We start from the raw sequence: 22,729 nt of genomic DNA, 5'->3' as shown, positions 1-22,729 counted from the left end.
GAAAAACAGGAACAGTCCATGTGAGAAGAACTGGAGAAATGCCTTAGTGAGCTAGAGGCAGGAGGAAGTACTAAACTGTGTTCATTAATATTAATGAGGACTGTGTTTGTTGATTTTGTAGGGCTTCCAAGAGATTCAGATCTTGCTCTTGGATATGTGGAGGACATATGACTGGCTGATAGCTGTTACCTTCACTCAGTACGTGCTCAACAAATTTGAAGTCAGAATTCTGCAACACATGTTCAGCAAATTTAGCTGCCATGTCTCAGCCTGACTGACCAATAGAAAATGTATCACAGTCAAGACATGTATTTTATTTACACCACTGTTTGACTAGTAATTGTGCCTTATCTTTGCTATCAAAAATGTACTGAGCTGTAGTGTTCCTCCATTAGTAGGAAACTATCTAGCTGCAGGATTTCAGTGTTTCAGCTGATGTATCTTCTCTACAAATTTGACTGGGAGAACATGACTTTTTCTGAAGATTCTTTTACCATCTATCATACTAATATTTGTACTTTAGTTGTGACTCCATTATGTCACGCATTAGAGGAAGTTCTGGTTTTACAAAATGTGAAATTGATATTTCTGTTGACATGAAACCAATCTTCAAAGTGAACAGGTACAGTTACTACGCAATTTCCCTTGTTAAAATTATTGACTGTGGCTGTGAATAATAATTTTGTTGGAAATCCAAGATTTATACAATATAAATATGTTAAGAAAAAAGTTTTTGCTATTATGTATTGAAAGTAGTTTTGGTTGTACAAAAAGCTTTAGCAGTACCATTTAAACTGTGGATAACTGTGTGGCATAGGAAACTTAAATTGGTGTTTTTCATACAGCAGTGAATGTGTGTTTGGTAGAAAATGTTTTTGTATGATACTGTAGTATCAACACTCTTCCTGCAGCTTTGGTTGTTACATTATGAAATGTATGTGGGGTTCAGTAACCTTTATTTAATTTATTATTGGAAATCGATTCTTGGACTTTACTAGCCTGCTGTCCACTGAACAATCAGAAATTTTCAATCAACTGCTGCTTTGAATGATGCTGTTTCTGTGGTGCTTCCATGTTGTGAACAAACTTGACTCTCTCATAATCAAAGAAGTTAAATAATTTTTTTAAAAAAAATCCTTTGCTTCACTATATATAAAAACCAACTACATTCATGACTTTTTAACACTATTAGATGTTCTGTTCAAGGTAAAATGGGAAACTGGCCATCACAGATTCCTTAGCTGCCTTTTTTGCTCTCCATTGTATTGTGAATTAAATGCTCATGCAATTCATTGTTATGGCCAAGTGCCTGAAAGATTCAGATGAGCTTTGGGTAGAACAGTTTTAAAAAGCCCAGGGAATTAGAATTACTCCTGGCACAGATTTATGTGTACAGAAAATGCCAATTTACATATTGAATTTATTTTGTTGCAAACTAATATAATTCTGTTTAATAAAATACTGTTGCTCCTAATGTGTTCAAGTAAACTTCTAGCTTCAGAATCAGAGGAGTGTCTTATCTGTCTTATTTTTCCAATTTTTTCCACAACCCTTTATACAGAAAACTATAAATTGCTAAATTTCTCTAGTGCAGCATCACAAGTTTTCCTACAAGAAATACAATTACTGGAGTGAAATCTATTTGTATTGTATTGTATTTATTTATTTATCCTGTGGATCACATATTGTACAAAGTACACATGATATAGGACAAGTCATTTTTCTTAACAAATATCATTTAAAAAATGTACACAAAATTGTTCATTGATGAATATAGTAACTTCACATACAGAGAATACAAACAATTTACATGGGGAACTAAGAAACATGTAGGCAATGTAGTGCTACTTTAAATTTACACAAATAATCACTGAGATTACAGAATAGTGAAAATGTCAACTGTAAACACAACAGAAGGACAATGTCATTTAAAAACTACATTAAACATGAAATTAACATTGAGATTTCACAGACAATTAAGTTTTAATACTAATAGAATGTGCACTTGTACATTCAAAAAGCGAGTTGAAAAATTTTGGGTAGTGAAACTGAAACATAGTTGTGTATAGTAGAAATTAGGTTATTATTTTGCCTACAGAATGTTTTACTCTAATCACAGTATTTTACAAAGGAACTTTATAATTTTTCATTTCCAGGAATTCTTGTACTGAATAGAAACAGTGCTTTGTCAGAAATGCCATTAGTTTATTTTTAAATATTGGATCTGGAGCAGTTTTTATTTGTTCTGGAATTTTATTGTGTAATACGACACCCAGATGAGTTATATATTTTTGGTATGATGATGTCCTTGAAAAAATTTGATGGATGTTAGATTGCCCTCTGGTATAATGAGCGTGTATATCATTGTTTTGGATTAATTTGCCTGTTCTTGAGAGGCATTCCCTGGTGAATAGGATTGTTTCTTTAATGAATAGGGATGGGATGCTTAGAACATTAAGTTTTATAAATTGACATTTACAGGATTCCAGCTTTTTGAGGCCACAGATTATCCTCAGTGCTCTTTTTTGTAGTTTAAATATATTTGTGCTGTGAGTTGAATTTCCCCAAAAGATGATTCCATAGCGGAGCAATGAGTGGAACTGCGCATGGTATGCTTGCATTAGTGTGGATTTACTTGTAGTAGATTTTAGTATTCTTAGTCCATAACACAATGATGAGAGTTTCTTTGATAAGTTGTTTATATGTGTGTCCCATTTTAAATTTTGTTGGACCCATAGACCCAAAAATTTTGTTGCATTTACATTTTCAATTTTATAATTATTTAACTTTACTTGGATAGTTTTTTGACTGGATGTGGGAATTAGATGAAAGTTGACACATACAGTTTTCCCACTATTAACAATTAGGCCATTTTTGTTAAACCACTCAGAAAGTTTTTTCATAGAGTTATCAGATATTGTCTGAAGGGATTCAGGGCAAGATCCAGTCAACACTATGCTTGTATCATCAGCAAACAGGATAGTTTTTTGTGGGCTCATACGTTCAACAAGATCATCTATGTAAATGAGGAAAAGTAATGGCCCTAGAACAGGACCCTGGGGAACACTATATCTTATTGTTCTTTCCTCCGAGAGGAAAACTGTGTTATTTATTTTATTCTGTACATTAATATCGTATTGAAGTGATACCTTCTGTCTGTGGTTTTGTAGGTAAGAGCATAGCCAGTTGTGAGCCACACCTCTTATTCCTCTTCTTTCCAATTTAGCAAGCAGTATTTTATGATCTAGTATGTCAAAGGCTTTAGAGAGAGCTAAGAAGATACCTGCAGTTATATTATGTTGGTCAATTGATTTCAGTATGTGGTCCAACAGTTCAAAAATTGCTGTCTGGGTGGATAAAGATTTACTAAAACCATGTTGTTGAATGCTGATTGGTGCGTGGTTTTTTATGAAATTTATAAGCCTGTCATAAAAAAGTTTTTCCAGGATTTTTGAAAAGATACTTAATATGGATAATGGTCTATAATTAGATACTAAATCAGGGGAACCTTTCTTTAGTAATGGTGAGACTTTAGCTATTTTGAGAGCATCTGGAAAAAATGCCAGTTTTTAATGATTGGTTGATAATGGCTTTACTATATGAGGAGCACACATCTTTAATATGAGGTCAGGTACTTCATCATAGCCACTAGAGATTTTATTGCATAACAATTTTATTATGTTCATAATTTCATCAGGGTTTGTTTCATAAACAAACATTGTAGCATTAGTGCTGTTTGACGTATTGGTGGAATTGAAGAACGATACCTTGCAGTTTGCCTGAACGAGATCTTCTGCTAGTGAGGTGAAATATACATTGAACTTGTTTACAACTGTGTATGAATCTGTGACCTTAGAGTCATTAAGTGTTAGAGAAATGTTTTCCTTTTTAGGTGTTGAACTACAAGTTTCTTTTTTAATAACTTTCCACATAGCTTTCATTTTGTTTGAAGAGTTTCTTATGAAATTGTCATTCCATAAAAGTTTTGCCTGTCTAATCACTCTAAGATAAGTTTTTTTGTAGGCTTTACAATAGTCAGAAAATTCTTCAGTGACTATATATTTTTTGGAGCAATATTGGAGAAATCTGTTTCTCTCACTAGAAATTTTGATTCCTTTTGTTACCCACGACTTTCTATTTTGATTGCTTGAAGTTTTTGTTTCAAAAGGAAATGCTGTATTAAAGTAATAAAGGAAGGTGTTATGGAAGCTTAAGAACATATTATCAACAGTTGTTTGCATGTAAACACTGTCCCAATTTTCCTTAGCTAATAGGAAGTTAAAAATCCTAATATTGCCATCTGAAAAGTTTCTTCTTTGAAATACTTTTTTAGGGCTGATTTTACTATTTTCCATGTCAACGCTCAGTAGCTGAGCATCATGGTCACTGTATCCCATGCTCAGTACTTCGCCAGTGAATTTGTAACAAGTATCAGTTATGAAGATTTGATCAATTATTGAATCAGTATGCTCTGTTGATCTTGTTGGAGAGTGTATTGTGGGAATAATATTAAAGGATTTGGTCATGTTTAACAAATCAAGTTTAGCATTACTGTTTTTTGATAAATCAATGTTAAAATCACCACAAAGTATTATTCTCATATTTAATGAGCTGACACTATTCAGCAGAACTTCTAATTTGGCCATAAAATTTGGAATATTACTACTTGGTGCTCTGTATACATTTATAATTATATAGTTTAGTTCAGGCAGCTTAACCATAGAAAGCTCAAATTCCTTATCTTCAGATAATGCAATCTGTTCATTTAGGCCTACCTCACTGAATTTTATCTGGTCCTACAAATATAGCAGTACCGCCATGTGTGGAGAAATTCCTACAATAGAAGCTTGTTAATGAGTACCTTGGAATAGAGGTTGACTGAATTTCTTCTTTAGACAGCCAGTGTTCGGTAATACATATTACATCTGGATTTATTTGAGACTGAAGTAACACTTCCAGCATTTGAATCTTATTTCTGAATGACTGGACATTGTGGTGTAATACAAGAAATGATGGACGTTGTGACTTTTCAGTTAAGGGTTTAATTAATTTCTTTTCTAAAGGTATTTCTGACACAGCACTTACCCTAAAAAATTTGCCAAGATTTTATTTTTGTATGTGGCTTCTTGCACGCAATTTTCAGTAGCAGAAATGGTTTTGAGTGGTTGACACAGTTCTGCTTCCATCAAAGCTTCTGTTTTTGGCCTAAACCATTTTGTAATTTGTGGTTGTTTGGCGATCTTGATACTTGGGGCTGATTTCTTCAGGATATGATTTCGGAGTTTTTCTATCTCTAGTTATGAAATGTAGAACATATTTCTGATATCAGTTTGTTTGCAATGCAAATTTCTTGGTTGACACAGGACCAGGAAGGCAAATCATAACGATGAGGAATGTTAACAACGAGTGCATTTGTATGTAATAGGTGGTTTAAGCATTCGTTCATATCTTTTGCAAACCCTTTTGTTTCATTCCTATATATATCGTTTGAACCACCTAGAAGCACGACAAAATCACAATTACTTAAGTGAGATACATTAGTAGAGTTTGTTAGTTTATTTACCTCACAAAACTGCACTCCTGGCTTCACAAAACCTGTTACCATTTAATTACATTTATCTTTCAATAGTGCTGAAATTCCACGTCCATGACTGTCACCAAGCACACAAATTTTTTTGTTCATCACAGTTTTGGGGCTAGAAGGTTTTGAAACGTGTTTTTGCTGTGTAGATATATTCTGTTTTTGCACATTCGGTAACCTTTTTTGATAACTATGAACCTGTGTTAACTTTGCGGTCTTGGGAGCAAATTTATTGTATGCAGCAGAAGTTTGTTTTTCACAATGACCATCGTTTTGTAGTAGGATATCGTTTTTTTTTTTTTTTTTTTTTTTTTTTTTTTTTTTTTTTTTTTTTTTTTTTTTGAGCTATTACTGAAGAAGAAACACTATTTACGATATCTGCACACTTTATTTTACACGGACTCTGTTGTGTAGGAATTTATTGAATCTGAGATTTTGATACTTTCATCACTAACTGTGGAAAAATTATTCCAAATCATGAAGGGACAATACATTAGTACATATCCAGTGACAGTGATTGTACAGCACCAGCTGTATTAATTTAGTTCATATTAGCATAGTAAAAAGAGCACTTGGAAGAAAAAATTTTTACTGTAATGGCCGCTGGAATTTGATGATATGAAATTCCAAGTCATGACATAAGCTCAACCACACTACTGTTGAAGTGAAGCTGTCCTAATCAGAAGTTTTTACTGATGACCTCCACACATAAGCTAGACGTGATGTTCAAATTAATCCAGTGGATGGTTGAGTGAATTAGATGGTAGGTTTTAATTAATGAACAATCCACAATCAGTGAGTGTCTCATTATTCTGCCCTCATTGTCACATTCAACAGGACCATCAGTGATTTGACTGTTGCAGATTGCCTGTGTATTTTGGGTTGACTTGTCTCCTAGCTTTTTCCCCACCATAGAATTTGAAGCATATAAATTTAGTCAAGTGTCATTCTTGCAACCCTATTTCCCTTTTTTGGTCACACTTGATACTGGTATTCTTTTTGTTGTGATGTTACAGTTTATAAATATCCTGGACAGATTATCACAGCAAAGTAGCTGTAGTAAATATATTGAGGTGCACATTAAATTAAACTTTTAACAAACTTTTAGTTTGTCATGAGAACTAACATGTTTTCCATTAACACTGGGTGTCACTATTGCAGATATATTCATAGTGAGAGATTCCACAATGATAATGAAACTTAAAATTTATGCTTCATTTCATCATCTCATTTGCACATTTATTTTTATATGATTAGTTCCAAGCAGTATTTGATCATCTCCAGATCTGTGTAGGTGCGTAAGCAACCCATCATATCCATATGGAACACCACATCAGATGTGGATACAAAAAGCTATTCATTATAAAAATAAATGTAGAAACAAGATTGTGCAATAAAGGATAAATTTTAAAACGTTAGGTGTCACATGACACTCCCCACAGCCCATCTTTGTTTGGGCATGCTCTCTATACAGAACAGCAACAGAATTGCAAAGTCTTCAGAAACACTGGAAATAAAGTATCTGATAATTTGTATGAGGGACGTCTTGATATTTGCCATTTGTCAATATGCAGCCCACTTCCAAACATGCATTATAAATGAATAAGAAAAAGTCTGTTCATATAGCAGAGATGCTGAGGCACCGATAGACACAACAAAAAGACTGTCACAATATAAGCTTTCAGCCAACAAGACCTTTGTCGAAATTAGACAACAGCCACACTCACTAACACACGCTCTCTCACACACACACACACACACACACACACACACACACACGACTGCAGCCTCTGGCAGCTGAAGCGACACTGCGAGCAACAGCAGCAGTGCATGATGGGAGTGCTAATGGGTGGGGATAAGGAGGAGGCTGCGGCACACACACACACACACACACACACACACACACACACACACACACGACTGCAGCCTCTGGCAGCTGAAGCGACACTGCGAGCAACAGCAGCAGTGCATGATGGGAGTGGCAATTGGGTGGGGATAAGGAGGAGGCTGCGGTGGGGATGGGGAGAGGCAGCAGGGTGGGGTGGGGGACCATGAAGTGCTGCTGGGGAGCATCCAAGAACAAGGTGGAGAGAGAGTAGGGCAGCTAGGTGCAGTTGGAATTCTAGACGGAGGGCAGAGGAGAGATGAGGTGGGTGGGTGGGGGGTTGGGTAGCAGAAAAGAAGAGAAGTAAAAAAAGACAGGGCGCATTGGTGGAAAGAGGGCTGTTTAGTGCTGGAATGGGAACAGGGAAGGTGCTGGATGGGTGAGAAAAATGACTAATGAAGGTTGAGGCCAGGAGGGCTACGGGAATGTATGATATATTTCAGGGAGAGTTCCCACCTGCGCAGTTCAGAAAATCTGGTGTTGGTGGGAAGGATCCATAGGGCACAGGTTGTGGAACAGTCATTGAAATGAAGGATGTCTTGTTGGGCAGCGTGCTCAGCAACAGTGTGGTCCACTTGTTTCCTGGCCAAGTTTGTCTGTAACTATTCATGTATACAGACAGCTTATTGGTTTCACCCCACATAGTATATAGCATAGTGATTGCAGCTTGGCTTATAGATTACGTGATTGGTTTCACATGTAGCCCTGCCTTTAATGGGATAGGTGAAGTTTGTGACTGGACTGGAGTAGGTGGTGGTGGGAGAATGTACCAAAAAGGTCTTGCATCTAGGTCTGTTACAGAAAATGAGGCATGAGGTAAGGGGTTTGGAGCAAGGCATGGGAGATTTGTTTTTTACAAGGTTGAGAGGATAATTACAGTCAGTGAAGGCCTCAGTGACATCCTTGGTATGTTTTGAAAGGGACCGCTCGTCACTGCTCAACCAAGGATGGCTATGCTGTATGGAATGGACTTCCTTGGTATGGAACGGGTGGCAACTGTTGAAGTCGAGGTATTGCATATGGTTAGTACGTTTGATATGGACTGTGGTACTGATATTGCCATCTTTGTGGTGGAAGTCAACATCTAGGAAGATGGTTTGTCGGGTTAAGTAGGACCCGGTGAAGCAACTGGGGGAGAAGCTGTTGAGGTTCTGGAGGAATGAGGATAGAATGTCCTCACCCTCGATCCAGATTGCAAAGATGTCATCATTGAATCTGAACCAGGTGAGGGGTTTAAGATGCTGGGTGTTTAGGGAGGCTTCCTCTATCTGGCCCATGAATAGGTTGGCATAGGCCCATAGCTGTACCCTCGATTCATATGTAGGTAATGCCTTCAAGGGGGAAGTAATTGTGGGTGGGGACTTAGTGGATCATGACAAATAGGAAGGAGATTGTTGGTTTGGAATCCATCGAGTTTTGGGAAAGGTAGTGTTCAAAAGTGGTAAGACCATGGACATTGGGGATGTTAGTGTAGAGGGAGGTGGTATCAATAGAGACGAGCAGGGCAGTGTGTGGTAAAGGGGCAGGAATTGTGGAGAGTCGGTGGAGGAAATGGTTGGTATCTTTTATACAGGGAGGGTAGGTTCTGGGTAATAGGCTGAAGGTGTTGGTCAACGAGAGCAGAGATTCTCTCAGTGGGGGCACAGTAGCTGGCCACAGTGGGGCATTGTGGGTGATTGGGTTTATAGACTTTAGGAAGGATGTAGAAGGTAGGAGTGCAGGAAGTGGTAGAGAGGTGGACTTGGGGAGAGGTGATGGGATGGGCCTAAGGATTTGAGGAGTGGCTGGAGATCCTGTTGGATTTGTGGAATGGATTCACTGTGGCAAGGTTTGTAGGTGGATGTATTTGACAGTTTGCAAAGTCCTTCCTGCCAGGTAATCCTTGCAGTTCAAAACAACAGTGATGGAGCCTTTGTCTGCAGGTAGGATCATAAAGTCAGGATCAGTTTTTAGATGGTGGACTATGGTTCTTTCTGTAGGTGTAAGGTTAGTTTGCACTTGGAGGGATTTGGGGAATGATGGTGAGGCAAGGTTAGAGGTTTAGAAATTCTGGAAAGTAACTGGGGGGGGGGGGGGTAATTTGAGGTCAGTGGGGGTGGATCAAGGTTGGATGGATGAGTGAACTGAGCCAGGTAGGATTCAACATTGGTCTGACTCAGTTCACTCCTCCATCCAACCAAGATCCAATGCCACTGCCCCCAACTCACTCCCTGTTAACTTTCCAGAATTTCTTAAGCCCTAACCTTGGCTCACCGTTATTCCCCAAAGCCCTCAACATGCAAACTAACTTTACACCCACAGAAAGAACCACAGACCACCATCTAAAAATTGATTCCAACTTTGTGATCCTACCTGCAAAGGCTCCATCACTCTTGTTTTGAACTGCAAGGCTTACCTGGCAGAAGGACTCTGCCAGCTGTCAGATACATTCACCTACAAACCTGGCCACAGAGACCCCATTCCAGAAATCCAGCAGGATCTCCTGTCTCTCCTCAAATCCTTAGACCCATCCCAGAACCTCTCCCTGGAGTCCCATCTCTCTGTTCACCCCTACCACTCCCTGCACTCCTAACTTCTACATGCTTCCTAAAGTACATAAACCCAACCACCCATGATGCCCAATTCCGGCCGGTTACTGTGCCACCAATGAGAGAATCTCTGCTCTCGTAGACCAACACCTTCAGCCTATTACCAGGAATCTACCCTCCTATATAAAAGATACCCATATCCTCCACTGACTTTCCACAGTTCCTGTCCCTTTACCACACAGTGCCCCGCTCATCTCTATTGATACCACCTCCCTCTACACTAACATCCCCAATGTCCATGGTCTTACCACTGTTGAACACTACCTTTCCCAAAACTCGATGGATTCCAAACCAACAACATACTTTTGAGTTGTCATGATCAACTATGTTCTCACCCACAATTACTTCCCCCTTGAAGGCATTACCTACAAACGTATCGGGGGTACAGCTAAGGACACCTGCATGGCACCATACTATACCAACCTATTCATGGGCCAGATAGAGGAATCCTTCCTAAACACCCAGAATCTTAAACCCCTCACCTGGTTCAGATTCATTGATGACATCTTAGCAATCTGGACTGAGGGTGAGGACACACTACCCTCATTCCTCCAGAACCTCAACAGCTTCTCCCCCAGTTGCTTCACCGGGTCCTACTCAACCCAACAAACCATCTTCCTAGATGTTGACTTCCACCTCAAAGATGGCAATATCAGTACCTCTGTCCATATCAACCTACTAACCACACGCAAAACCTCCATTTTGACAGCTGCCACCTGTCCCATACCAAGAAGTCTCTCCCATAAGTCCTAGCCACCCGGGGTAGTCGCATATGCAGTGATGAGCGGTCCCTCTTGAAATACACCAAGGGTGTTACTGAGGACTTCACAGACTGCAATTATCCTCCAAACCTTGTACAAAAACAAATCTCCCAAAGTCTCACCGTCTGGCCACAGAGGAGCATTCCCCTTGTAAATCAGTACCAGCGAGGACTGGAGCAACTGAATTCTCCGCCAGGTTTCTGACTACCTCTCGTCATGCCCTGAAATGAGAAATGTCCTGCCCACTATCCTTCCCACCCCTCCTACAGTGGTATTTTGCCGTCCACCGAACCTATACAATATACTTGTCCATACCTACACGACCCTTGCTCCCAACCTCTTACCTCATGCCTCATACCCTGTAACAGACCTAGATGCAAGACCTGTTCTATACATCCTCTCACTGCCACCTTCTCCAGTCTGGTCACAAACTTCACCTATGCCATCAAAGGCAGGGCTACCTGAGAAATCAGTAATATAATCTACAAGCTAAGCTGCTACCACCGTGCTGCATTCTTTGTGGGCATGACGTCCAACAAGCTGTCTGTCTGCATGAATGGCCATCGCCAAGCTGTGGCCAAAAAACAAGTGGACCACCCTGTTGCTGAATACGCTACCCAACACAACATCCTTCATTTCAATGAAGCTGGGAACTCTCCCTGCAATATATCATACATTCCCGTAGCCCTCCTGGCGTCAACCTTCATTAGTCATTTTTCTCACCCATCCAGCCTCTTCCCTGTTCCCGTTTCAGCACTAGACAGCCCTCTTTCCATCAATGTACTCTGTCTTTTTACTTCTCTCCTTTTCTGTTACACTCCCCCCACCGGCCACCCCATCTCTCCCCTGCCCATCGTTTAACCTCCCGACTGCACCTAGCTGCCCTACATCTCTTCACCTTGTTCTTGCATACTCTCCAGCAGCACTTCACTGTCCCCCACCCTATCCTGCTATCCCTTCCCCTGTACCAGCCTCCTCCTTATCCCAACCCAATTGCCACTCCCACCATGCACTGCTGCTGTTGCTCGCATTGTGGCTTCAACTGCCAGAGGCTGTAATCTTGTGTGTTCCATTCTGGATTTTCCATTCTTTGAATAAGTCTGTTCACTTGCAAATGCCTGTCATTTAATAAACAGTTAGAAACAAAATTTGTTTCAATTTGTTGAACTTCAGCAACTGTCTCAAAGATTTTTTTATTAAATCAGTACACTTTAAAAACTTTGTTGATGTCATAGAGAAATGCTTACTTTCTGTGTTCTAAACAACATCAAGGATATGGAATATAAACCAGTTATACGAATTTACTTGTACAAGCGTTAATATTCTGTATAGATGTTACCAAAAGTATATCGAAGTACTCATCATCGTGGTAGTGATACTGTGTTTCAGTGAAAAGAAAATGCAGTGAACAGTGTTTCTTCCAGCTCCAGTAAATGAATTGCAATATAGTGTATAAATTAAAGATAAGCTAATACCATTCAAATTTCTTCTATTTGTGATGTTAATGAGATACCATTTTTTGTTCATACTCATGAAATTCTTCAGACATTAACACATGCACTAACATATACATATGAAATGTTTGCAAGGAAGCAGGTATATGCATGAGGGAAAATCCTGTCATCTTATGACTTAATATCTCTACCACACCCAGCGACGTGGTGCAGTGGTTAGCACACTGGACTCGCATTTGGGAGGATGATGGTTCAAACCCATGTCTGACCATCCTGATTTATGTTTTCCATGATTTCCCTAAATCACTTCAGGCAAATGCTGAGACAGTTCCTTTGAAAAGGTATGCCTGATTTCCTTCCCCATCTTTTCCTCATCTAATCTGACTGATGATCTCACTGTTTGGTCCCCTCCCCCAAATCAGCCAATCAACCCATCATCACCTCAGTCTACTATGCTAGCCTTTCACACCACATTAACTGTTTGAAGAAAATTAATGAGACATAGATAGAAAGTCAAATGAGAAGTGGATTAATAGTCATTTATGGTTCCATTTTCAGGAACTCTTGCCCGCGAAAATTTAAGATAAATTATACTGCTGTCCCATGAGCTGAATCATTTGCTTTTATGTCATTTGATTGTTATTCTCTCTAATCCTGACTTTACATCTGGAGAGCAAACATAAGATAAGTGCCAGCAAGCTAATAAATATTTGCTTGTCCTGGCTAGAATACTACTATTAGACAACAAATGTGAAAAGAAATAATCAAGTAAGGGATAAAGAATGAAAAGAAATAATCAAGTAAGGGGCAAAGAATTGAAGACAAAAACAATCATGAAATATAATAGTAAATGGAACGGGTAAAAAGGTTATGAAAAGAAGAAATATACATGATTTTTTAAAAATTATTTTTCAGCCACAGGTCACACAAGTGCTATTCTAACCAGTTTCAACTTCCTAACAAGTTTCAACTTCCTAACAAGTTGTCATTAGGAGACTAGGATAACTTAAATAGTAACTTATCGAAATACAACTGAACAGGTCTTGAGAGGTTCTCTTTGTCATATTTCATGTAACAGGAGGAAGAAAAGTGAGAAAAATGTAACAGTTAATACTCTGTGAATATACTGACAGAGAAGTAACATTTTTTGAGCTAGGTTGGGTTATGTTATGATAATGTCTTCATGGGGTGCCTTAAGACAGCAGTCATGATCTGCTGGAATTGATGATAAAAATATAGCTGAAACTTGAAATTGGCAACATTGACATTTTTAACATTTTCTCTAAACATAACATGACACTGATGAAATAGCTACCTCAAAACATAACATGACACTGATGAAATAGCCACCTCTTTCTTGTCCAGTGCCACTTCGTTAAATTTTCGTTGTGCAGAAAGCCATTATCTTTGGGTTATGGTTCTCATAGTGATTGTACAGACAATCAATACATCTCCATAAAAATGTAATTACATCAAATCAGCTGTGTTTTGACATATGACTGGTCCACTGGGCTTATTCTTTTTTAGATCTTAAAGGCAGTATCTGTCTGTAACCAATGCCATGAATTATCTTGTGTTTTTCACTGGAGGTTCCTATATGCAATATAATTACATTTGTTCAGGAGTCTATCAGCTGCTTAGTATTTTAACAAGACAACGAGTTTAAAAGTACAACATATATTTCTATTTCAATTGTCACACCATTATCTTCTTGCATTAGGGCCTTCTAGGGAGTACATGCCCATTTCAATTCTTAATCCTTTATTATTCTTTTTCCTTTTCTTCCAGAATGCCTTCATTGTTCACTGTATTTCTTTTTCCTCTCTTCAATCATTTTGTGTCAATTGTGCTTTCCCTATTGCCTGCAAATCCTTCCAGTTTTAAAACTTTATCCTTAAAAAGTCTCTCTTTCGAATGCTACTACTTTTCTTATGTTAGTCCTATCTCAATCTATTGTAACCTCTTGAATCCCCGAGAAATTTGAAACTCTGTGTGATGAGACTATTGTCATTCATTCTGTAAATATGTCCAAAGAATAGTTATCTCTTCTTGCTTATTGCTTCTGATGTTTTCTGTGCTCTATTAAATTTCATCATTACTTATGAATTTCCTAAATGCTGCCTTTTTCTGAGGACCTACTATTTTCCATATAATTCTTTTTTCTAATACTTCTAACTCATCAATCATATTTTTTGATTATAGACATTCCTTGGCATACAGGTATTCTGGTTTCACTACCATGTTATAGAGCTTTATTTTAAGTTTTTTAGATAAGCACTTTTTACTAAAGGTATTATTACTTATAACATACATCTTTTCTGCATTTTGTGTCCTTTCCTCTAAACTAGATTTTTCTAATCTGTTTACTTGAATAGTCATCCTGAAATATTTATATTTTTTGCCTTTTCTATTAGCCCAATATCTGTTGTTACCCATTTTTAAGCACTTTTTATGTTTGTCATAAATTTTGTTTTCTCTTCTGAGATCCTTAAGTCCGCCCTGTTGGCTGTTTGTTCCAGAAGATTGTCTTGCACTGATGCATCTGTCAGGCTTTCAGACCACAAATCATCCACAAATGCTAGGAAAGTTATTACATCCTACATTCCCATAACCCTTCTGGCTTCAATCTTTGTTAGTCACTGTCCTCACCCTTCCAGCCCTGCCCTATTGGCTGTTTGCTCCAGAAGATTATCTTGCACTGATGCATCTGTCAGGCTTTCAGACCACAAATCATCCACAAATGCTAGGAAAGTATTTACATCCTACATTCCCATAACCCTTCTGGCCTCAATCTTTGTTAGTCACTGTCCTCACCCTTCCAGCCCCTTCCCTGTTCCCATTCCAGCACTACACAGCCGTCATTCCACCACCACAACCAGTTTCTCTTTATTACTCTCCTTTTCCGCCACTCCCCCCTTCCCACCTTTCCTGCACTGATGCTGCTGTACACAGCGTAGTTTCAGTTGCTAGAGACAGCAGTCGTGTGTGAGAGTCGCGTTTGCGTGTGTGTATGTGTGTCTATTGTTGAAGAAGGCTCTAATGGCCGAAAGCTATAATTGTGAGAGTCTTTTTGTTGTGCCTATCTGCGACTCGGCATCTCCGCTATATGGTGAGTAGCGACTTACCTTCTCATAATATTGTTACATTCCATCCTGGATTTTCTATTGCTCGATTATTACACCTGGTTCTTTCTCCCAAGCACAAATGGTGTTATTTTGGATTTTTTGTCAGTGGAGATAACCATTGCATTGCCCGACACGTGTGTTTCTTGAAAGGTCTTCTGTCAGCTGTGCTATTTAACCATTTTGTTATATCTAGATGTAACTTGTGTTCTTTTACTTTCTCCTTTTTATTTAAGCATAACATCAAAATTTTGTCTTCTTTCATATTCTTTTGTTTTCATTTGTGTAACAATCCATTGTTTTTTATGTAGGCTCCTGCTTTCTGAAAATCCACCATTGTATATATTTGACTGACTCACTTTTATATTTTGACTAGGTTTATTGAAAGTTGCCTCATTGTATGTTCCCCATCCAGGTGAATTTAGAATTCACCCTTTGAACTATCTGTGTACACCCATTCCTTCTTTTAAATTAACACTAGAACAAGAAACAAAAAACTTGTGGTTCATTATTTCTTTTGAGCATTGCAGTCAATGTGCCATTACTATCACTTTTTCTGTTTAATGTTTGCAGCTTTCATTCTGGGCTGTTTTGTTTACATATTAGAATGCTTTGCATATCACATAATGTCACTGCTTTCCCTCTTGTTCATATGTGTAAAGATAAAAAAATTTAGGCCACAGACTGTTTGGTTGCTACGTACCAGATATGTATCTCTCTTATGTTTCGTTTTGATTGTTTCTTTAGTTGAAAACAAATTGTTAGTTATGTGATATAGGCACTTTTCTGTGTAGTTTCCCTTCTGCACCACCTAATTGAGACGGATTTGTCATCATCGGCTGCTGATGTGCCATCAGATCATAGCTGCAACGTGTGTGGCCAGGTGTTTGGTAGGAAGGACTCCTTGGCACATCACAGAAACATCCACCGCGGCTTGACAAGATGCCCTGTCTGCAGCAAAGTGTTCAGTCGCAGATACACTATGGTGTCTCACGCCCTAATAGCCCATGGTGTAACACTTAGTAATCAGTCTACATTAAAATATTCTCTTATCCAGTAATTTGACTGCCATGTAAGAATATTTGATACATACTTTTGCACTAACCAGTTGCAATATGACATTAATATTGTATATTTATTTGTATCCTGTATTATGTTAGATTAATAGTATAGCACTTCACATGATATGTATTTCTTCATTTACGTAAAATAACTCTTCTGTAAATTTGGTGCAATAGATTCGTAATGGAAATTGTACTCGTATGATCTGCTTTTGGAAGTCGATTTCTGTTTTTAGTCTTAGATGCATGTAGAACAGTTATTGACCAAACAGAGTTAATGAAGAGATGATAATCAAAAGTGATGCCGAGAAAAGGCAGTTGAAGCTGAATCTCATATCATTGGAGAGGGAGGTATCTTCAGGGGTCCTCCCTACACCTAGATCTATATCTGTACTCTGGTAGCTACCATTTGGTGTGTGATAGAGGTTATTTAATGTTCCAGAATCATTTTCTCCACCTTGTTCCATTCACAAATCCACAAATTATATTCAGGAAGAGAGGCTATTACTACCTGTCTGAATGAACTTCATTTTCTATCATTTTAGTTTTGCTTTTTGTAATTCACATAATCTTTCTTGTAACATACCCAACTGCAGTTTGTTGAGCATCTCTGTAATGCTCGTGCATTGACCGAACAAACCCATGGAAAGTTATAAAACATTTTTTGAATATTTTCTATTTCTCCCATTAATTCAGCTTGGCAATGGTCTCAGACTAATGGACAGAACTCATAAATCATTCATGTTAGGGTTTTGCTTTCAATAAATTTGAGTCTGGCATGGATTTTCACCCTGATTAGATATCTGTAGTAGTTCCACCTCGAGTTTCGTCAGACAGGTAAGTCATGATATTTAAAGAGTTGTGACTAATCTCTGATCTGTGATTGTGTGGTGAAATGATATCAATTTTTTTCATCTATTTATGAAAATTACATTTATTTATCTTTGTAGTCTAATGCCAGCCCTTGCACCAGATGCTGATCATCTGCATGTCCTTCTGTATTTCATAACTCATTTCTAACAATGTCACCTCCCTCTACACACCTGTGTTATTTGTGCATTGCCTCTTACGGCTACATGTATTATCCACCAGGCCATTTTTATGTATTGTGAATAGTGCTACCCTGTCATACTATCTTGAGGTACACAGAAGCTGCCTTCACATCTAACAAAGCTTCTACATTAAGAATGATATACTGAGTTCTGTTTTCTAGGAAGTCTTTGATCCATTTTCTTTATATGGTGTTCCATATGCACATTTTTTTTTTATATATATGAAAGGCTTTCTGGAAATCAAGAAACATGGCATCAATCTGAATACCACTATCTACTGCTTTCTGAATGTCATGAACAAAGAGAACAAGGAGGGTTCCATGCAATTGGTGCTTGCAGGAATCTTATTGATCCCTATGTAGGAATTGTTCAGTCTTCAGAAAAGAGTCTTGTGACCCATCTTGTGGCTTAAGAGCACTTACCCCTCCCCCCCCCCCCCCCACCATTTTTCTTTTCCTTCTGTCTTTCTTTGTTTATTTTTTTCTTTCAGGAAAGTGGTATGCTCCATGGTTCAAGTGACTTGCAGTCTGCTAATAATAAGAAGGAGACTTTCATCTATTTTTCAGATCTATGCTCACTTATTGCTGTCTGCCATTTTCACGTTCATGGGACAGTTGAATGCAGAGACTGAGTTGTGTCCTTTGGTAAAGAAGTTTCAGTAAAAATCATTTAGTGTTTCAGTCTTGATTTTAACTTACCATATGAGTCTCACTTTCTCACCCCCCCACCCCCCCCCACCCCCCTCCTCTACCCTAGTGCACCATTTTTAATCCATAAAAGTTGAATTTAAACAATTCTGTAAGAAAAAATGCTTATCTTATACAAAAATGATAGGACCCACAGAGGCAGAGAGCAAGCTGAAGTTTTATGAAGCTTACTACTTACGTGTTTACTTCTCCACTTGTTAAATAATAAAGTACATATTGCTTACCCCATCCATCTAACTGTCATTTCTGAGTGTATTTGTATTTACTGTGAAAAGGTAAGTTATATTGAGGCACTAATATTACTCTAGTAACCAAATTCCCTGTAAAATCTTAAAACAGTACCTTACACTGAGGTGGCAAAAGTCATGGGATACTTCTTAATATTGCTTCAGACCTCCTTTTGCCCAGCATAGTGCAGCAACTTGACATGGCATGGATTCAACAGGTTATTGGAAGCCCTCTTTGAAATGTTGAGGCTTGCTGCCTCTATATCCAGCCATAATTGTGAAAATGTGGCCAGTGCACTATTTTGTGCGTGAAATGACCTCTCAGTTAAGCCCCATATATATTCATTGGGCTCTTTGTTGGGCAAGCCAAATCATTTGCTCGAATGTCCAGACTGTTCTTCAAACCAATTGTAAACAATTGTTCCTGATGACATTGCACTTTGTCATCCATAAAAAATTCCATTATTGTTTGGGAACATGAAATCAACGAATGGCTGCAAATGGTCTCCAAAAGTAGCCAGACATAACCATTCCCAGTCAATGATCAGTTGGACCAGAGGACTCAATCCATTCCACGTAAATACAGGCCACACCATATGGAACCACCACCAGCTTGCACAGTGTGTTGTTGACAACTTGGATCCATGGCATCAGGGGGTCTACGCCACACTCGAACTGTACCATCAGCTCTTACCAGCTGAAATCAAGACTCATCTCACCAGGTCATGGTTTTCTAGTCACCTGGAGTCCAACCGTTGTGGTCAAGAGTACAGGAGAGGTGCTGCAGGCAATACCTTGCTGCTAACAAAGGCACCTTTCTTTGGTTGTCTGCTGCCATAGTTCATTAATACCAAATTTCACTGCACTGTCGTAATGGATACATTCATCATACATCCCACATTGATTTCTGCAGCTATTTCACACAGTGTTGCTTGACAGTTAGCACTGACAAATCTGCACAAATGCCGTTGCTCTTGGTCGTTACATTAAGGCCATCAGCCGCTCCATTGTCCATGGTGAAAGCTAATGCCAGGAATTTGGTATTCTCGGCACACTTTTGACACTGTGGATTTCGGAATAGTGAATTCCTTAATGATATTAGAGGAGGAAAGTTGCTACTCACCATATAGCGGAGAAGCTCAGTCGCGATAGGCACAGCAAAAAGATTCCGCTTTCGGCCATTAAGGCCTTTGTCAACCATAGACACACACACACACACACACACACACACACACACACACAAATGCAGCTCTCACACATGCCTGCAGTCTCAGGCAGCTGAAGTGTGGTTTCAGTTGTCTGAGATTGCAGATGTGTGTGTGAGTAGCATTTGTGTGTGTGTGTGTGTGTGTGTGTGTGTGTGTGTGTGTCTATGGTTGACAAAAGCCTTAATGGCCAAAAGTTGTAATTGTGTGAATCCTTTTGATGTGCCTATCACGACTCAGCATCTCCGCTATATGGTGAGTAGCAATTTTCCTTCTCTAATATTGTTACATTCCATCGTGGATTTTCCATTGCTTGAATTCCTTAATGATTTCCATTTCCCACGTGTGTAGCTCCAACTACCATTCTGCATTCACAGTGTGTTAATTCCTGTCGTATGCCCATAATCACGTTGGAAACCTTTTCACATATATTGCCTGAGTACAAATGACAGCTCTGCCAATGCACTGCCCTTTTGTACCTTGTGCATATGATACTACCGCTGTCTGTATGTGTGCATATTGCTGTCCCATGACTTTTGTCACCTCAGTGCAGTTCCACATTTGGTCATTGTATGGCCGTCTGCCTTGTGTGTAATAAGCAGCTTTCTTTATGCTACCGCATACAACGTGAACCTAATAACACTTTCAATCAAATGTACTTTCTCTAATGGAAACATATACATAAAGGTGAAATTACTTGAAAATGATTGCTTGAGCTCCTTATAATCATTCGCTACTTACATTTTTTTTTTAAACTGTTATTGTAAAATTATCTACTTATGTTCATCTTTACAAGTTAGGTCTCAATTTTTTGAGATTATTTTATTTTCATTAGAATTTTTGTGTGTAAATTGATCGAAATTTGTGAGATTTGCTGAAAGATGTTTGGGTAAAGGTGGGAAAGCAATAAAACCGTGATCTGCTCCTTTGTATCCTCAAAATACTGTACTCGTATTCATTATACACCTCCTCTTTTATTGCCCATCTATGTTGAATGAGTCCTCTACGTGATGATATTTGTATGTACCTCATTTATGTCTGTCACCTTTGCAGTAATCGCTCATCACCTTCAACAGTTAAGCAGAAGTTTTTTAATACCCCAAAAGAGTTTCTGGCTTTCTTTTTTACTTATGTTGCTTTTATGTTTTGTGTCTACATAATAAGTTTGATACAATAACATCATAAGTGGCTGTTGGTGGGGTGACTCTAAGCATTAAAATTACAACAGATGAGCTACATTCAGACTACCAACAATATTACATGATGGTTTCAGTGATGGCCGGTTGGATTTGTGAATCTCTACCATGCTCTTTACAATGGTTTGCAGAGTATAGATGTAGATATGATGGATTCATTTGAAGTAATTTTCTTTATACTAGGGACCTGTGAAAGGTAAACAGCTTTCAAGTGGCTCACGTAATTGATTAACAGAAAAGATCTCAATTGAGATTCCTGATGCACTCTGCTTATAATATTCAGTCAGTCTTTTTTTATTTGCATCAATTACAAAGATTTGTTTTCTGTTGGGTAAATTAATAATGCCAGTCACCTATTGACTATCCCACAGTGTTTAGCTTTATAAGTATTATATTGTGTCAGAACTGTTGGTTAGATTGATCTATGTGATAGATGTGGAAGCTGATTGCTGACATAGCATTCAGGCTTAAAAGTCTTTCCAAGTACTCTCACATCAGTGTGGGACATTGAAATTTATATCTTGGGGGTAAAGACATAATATTGTATCGTAATTATAGTTAAGTGATGAAATAGCTGCTGTGTTCTAGCAAATGCATCTATTCTTAGCAACAGTGTAGTTATAACAGAGTGCCTCATTTGATACCTTGAAAACTGTGATAAACATTTTCTCCCAGGAGAACTTTTCTGCAAAGGAGCAAGAACTATGATATAGGTGAACACACTGTAATTGTCTGGGGGATTGGTTTGATGCAGCTCTTCATGCTAATCTGTCCTACGCAAGTTTTTCCATATCTGTATTACGACAGCAACCTTCATCCACTTCAACCTGCTGAGTGCAGTCTTCCATCTTTATAAAATTGACTATTCATTGATATCTGTCGAGGCGTTGCATAAAACTATCCCTTCTTTTAGTCAAGTTGTCTCATATAGTTTTTCCTTCTCATTTTGATCTACCTATTTAATCTCCAGCACTCTTCCCTAACACTGCATTTCAAAACCCTTTTGTGTCCTCTTTTTTGCACTGAGTGTTGCCATATTTCACTTCCACATGAGGCTACATTTCAGAAATCTATTTTCAGAAAAAACTTTTTAACACTTAAATTTTTATTTAGTATTAACAAAATTGTGTTTGTCGGAAACCCTTTTCTTACTGTTGCTGGTCTTCACCTTGTATCCTCTTTAGTTCTCCCTTGGTCAGTTATTTGACTGCCTAAAGAGTAAAAGTCATCTACATTGCAGATTTCATAATTGTAAATATTGTAATAAAACTAGAACACACAGAATGAGAGTAACTCTGTACCGAGTCAGGTGGTGCACTGTGCACTGTGCAATGTCCCACACTGGACTCGCATTTGGTAGGACAGTGGTTCAAATTCCCATCCAGCCATCCAGGTTTAGGTTTTCCATGGTTTCCCTAGATTGCTCCAGTCAATCTGGATGATCCCTTTGTAAAGGATTTCGTGCGTTATCATTTCGTAATCTGAACTTGTGCTCCGTTTGTAATGAGTGTGCTGTTGACAGGACACTAAACTTTTATCTTCCTTCCTTTTAGCTCAGGCATACTGATTGTGGCCAAATAACAATGAACTTCTGTGCTAAGTGATGTGCCCTCACAACGAAGAAATAGATCAATGGCAAAATTCATAATTTTGGCATTTCTGTCAAAAGTTTACGGCTTTGTTATCAGTACCAATATTTTCATTATTGGATCCGTAAACGTGGAAAATATATGTTTTTTAATGTCATCCTGTTACGGGATTGTTAAATTCATCCTAGCACAAATATTGCCATCTTTATCAACTACACGTTGGTTTATAGCATGTTGATTTTATTTGTTAACTTAATTTCCTTTACATTCACAGCCCCTACACTTGCCCAGTATTGCCCAG

The 22,729-nt window shown here is 38.4% G+C and overlaps 1 protein-coding gene across 9 annotated transcripts in view; it reads left to right on the top strand.

Moving 5' to 3' along the window:
- The window catches only part of LOC126162801 (broad-complex core protein isoforms 1/2/3/4/5-like), a 538,471-nt gene that overhangs the window by 223,850 nt on the left and 291,892 nt on the right, over positions 1-22,729 (top strand). The window lies entirely within an intron of this gene.

This window comes from Schistocerca cancellata, chromosome 2 (assembly GCF_023864275.1).
Source record: "Schistocerca cancellata isolate TAMUIC-IGC-003103 chromosome 2, iqSchCanc2.1, whole genome shotgun sequence".
Lineage (NCBI taxonomy): Eukaryota > Metazoa > Arthropoda > Insecta > Orthoptera > Acrididae > Schistocerca > Schistocerca cancellata.
This window is presented reverse-complemented; position numbering and strand designations above follow the sequence as displayed.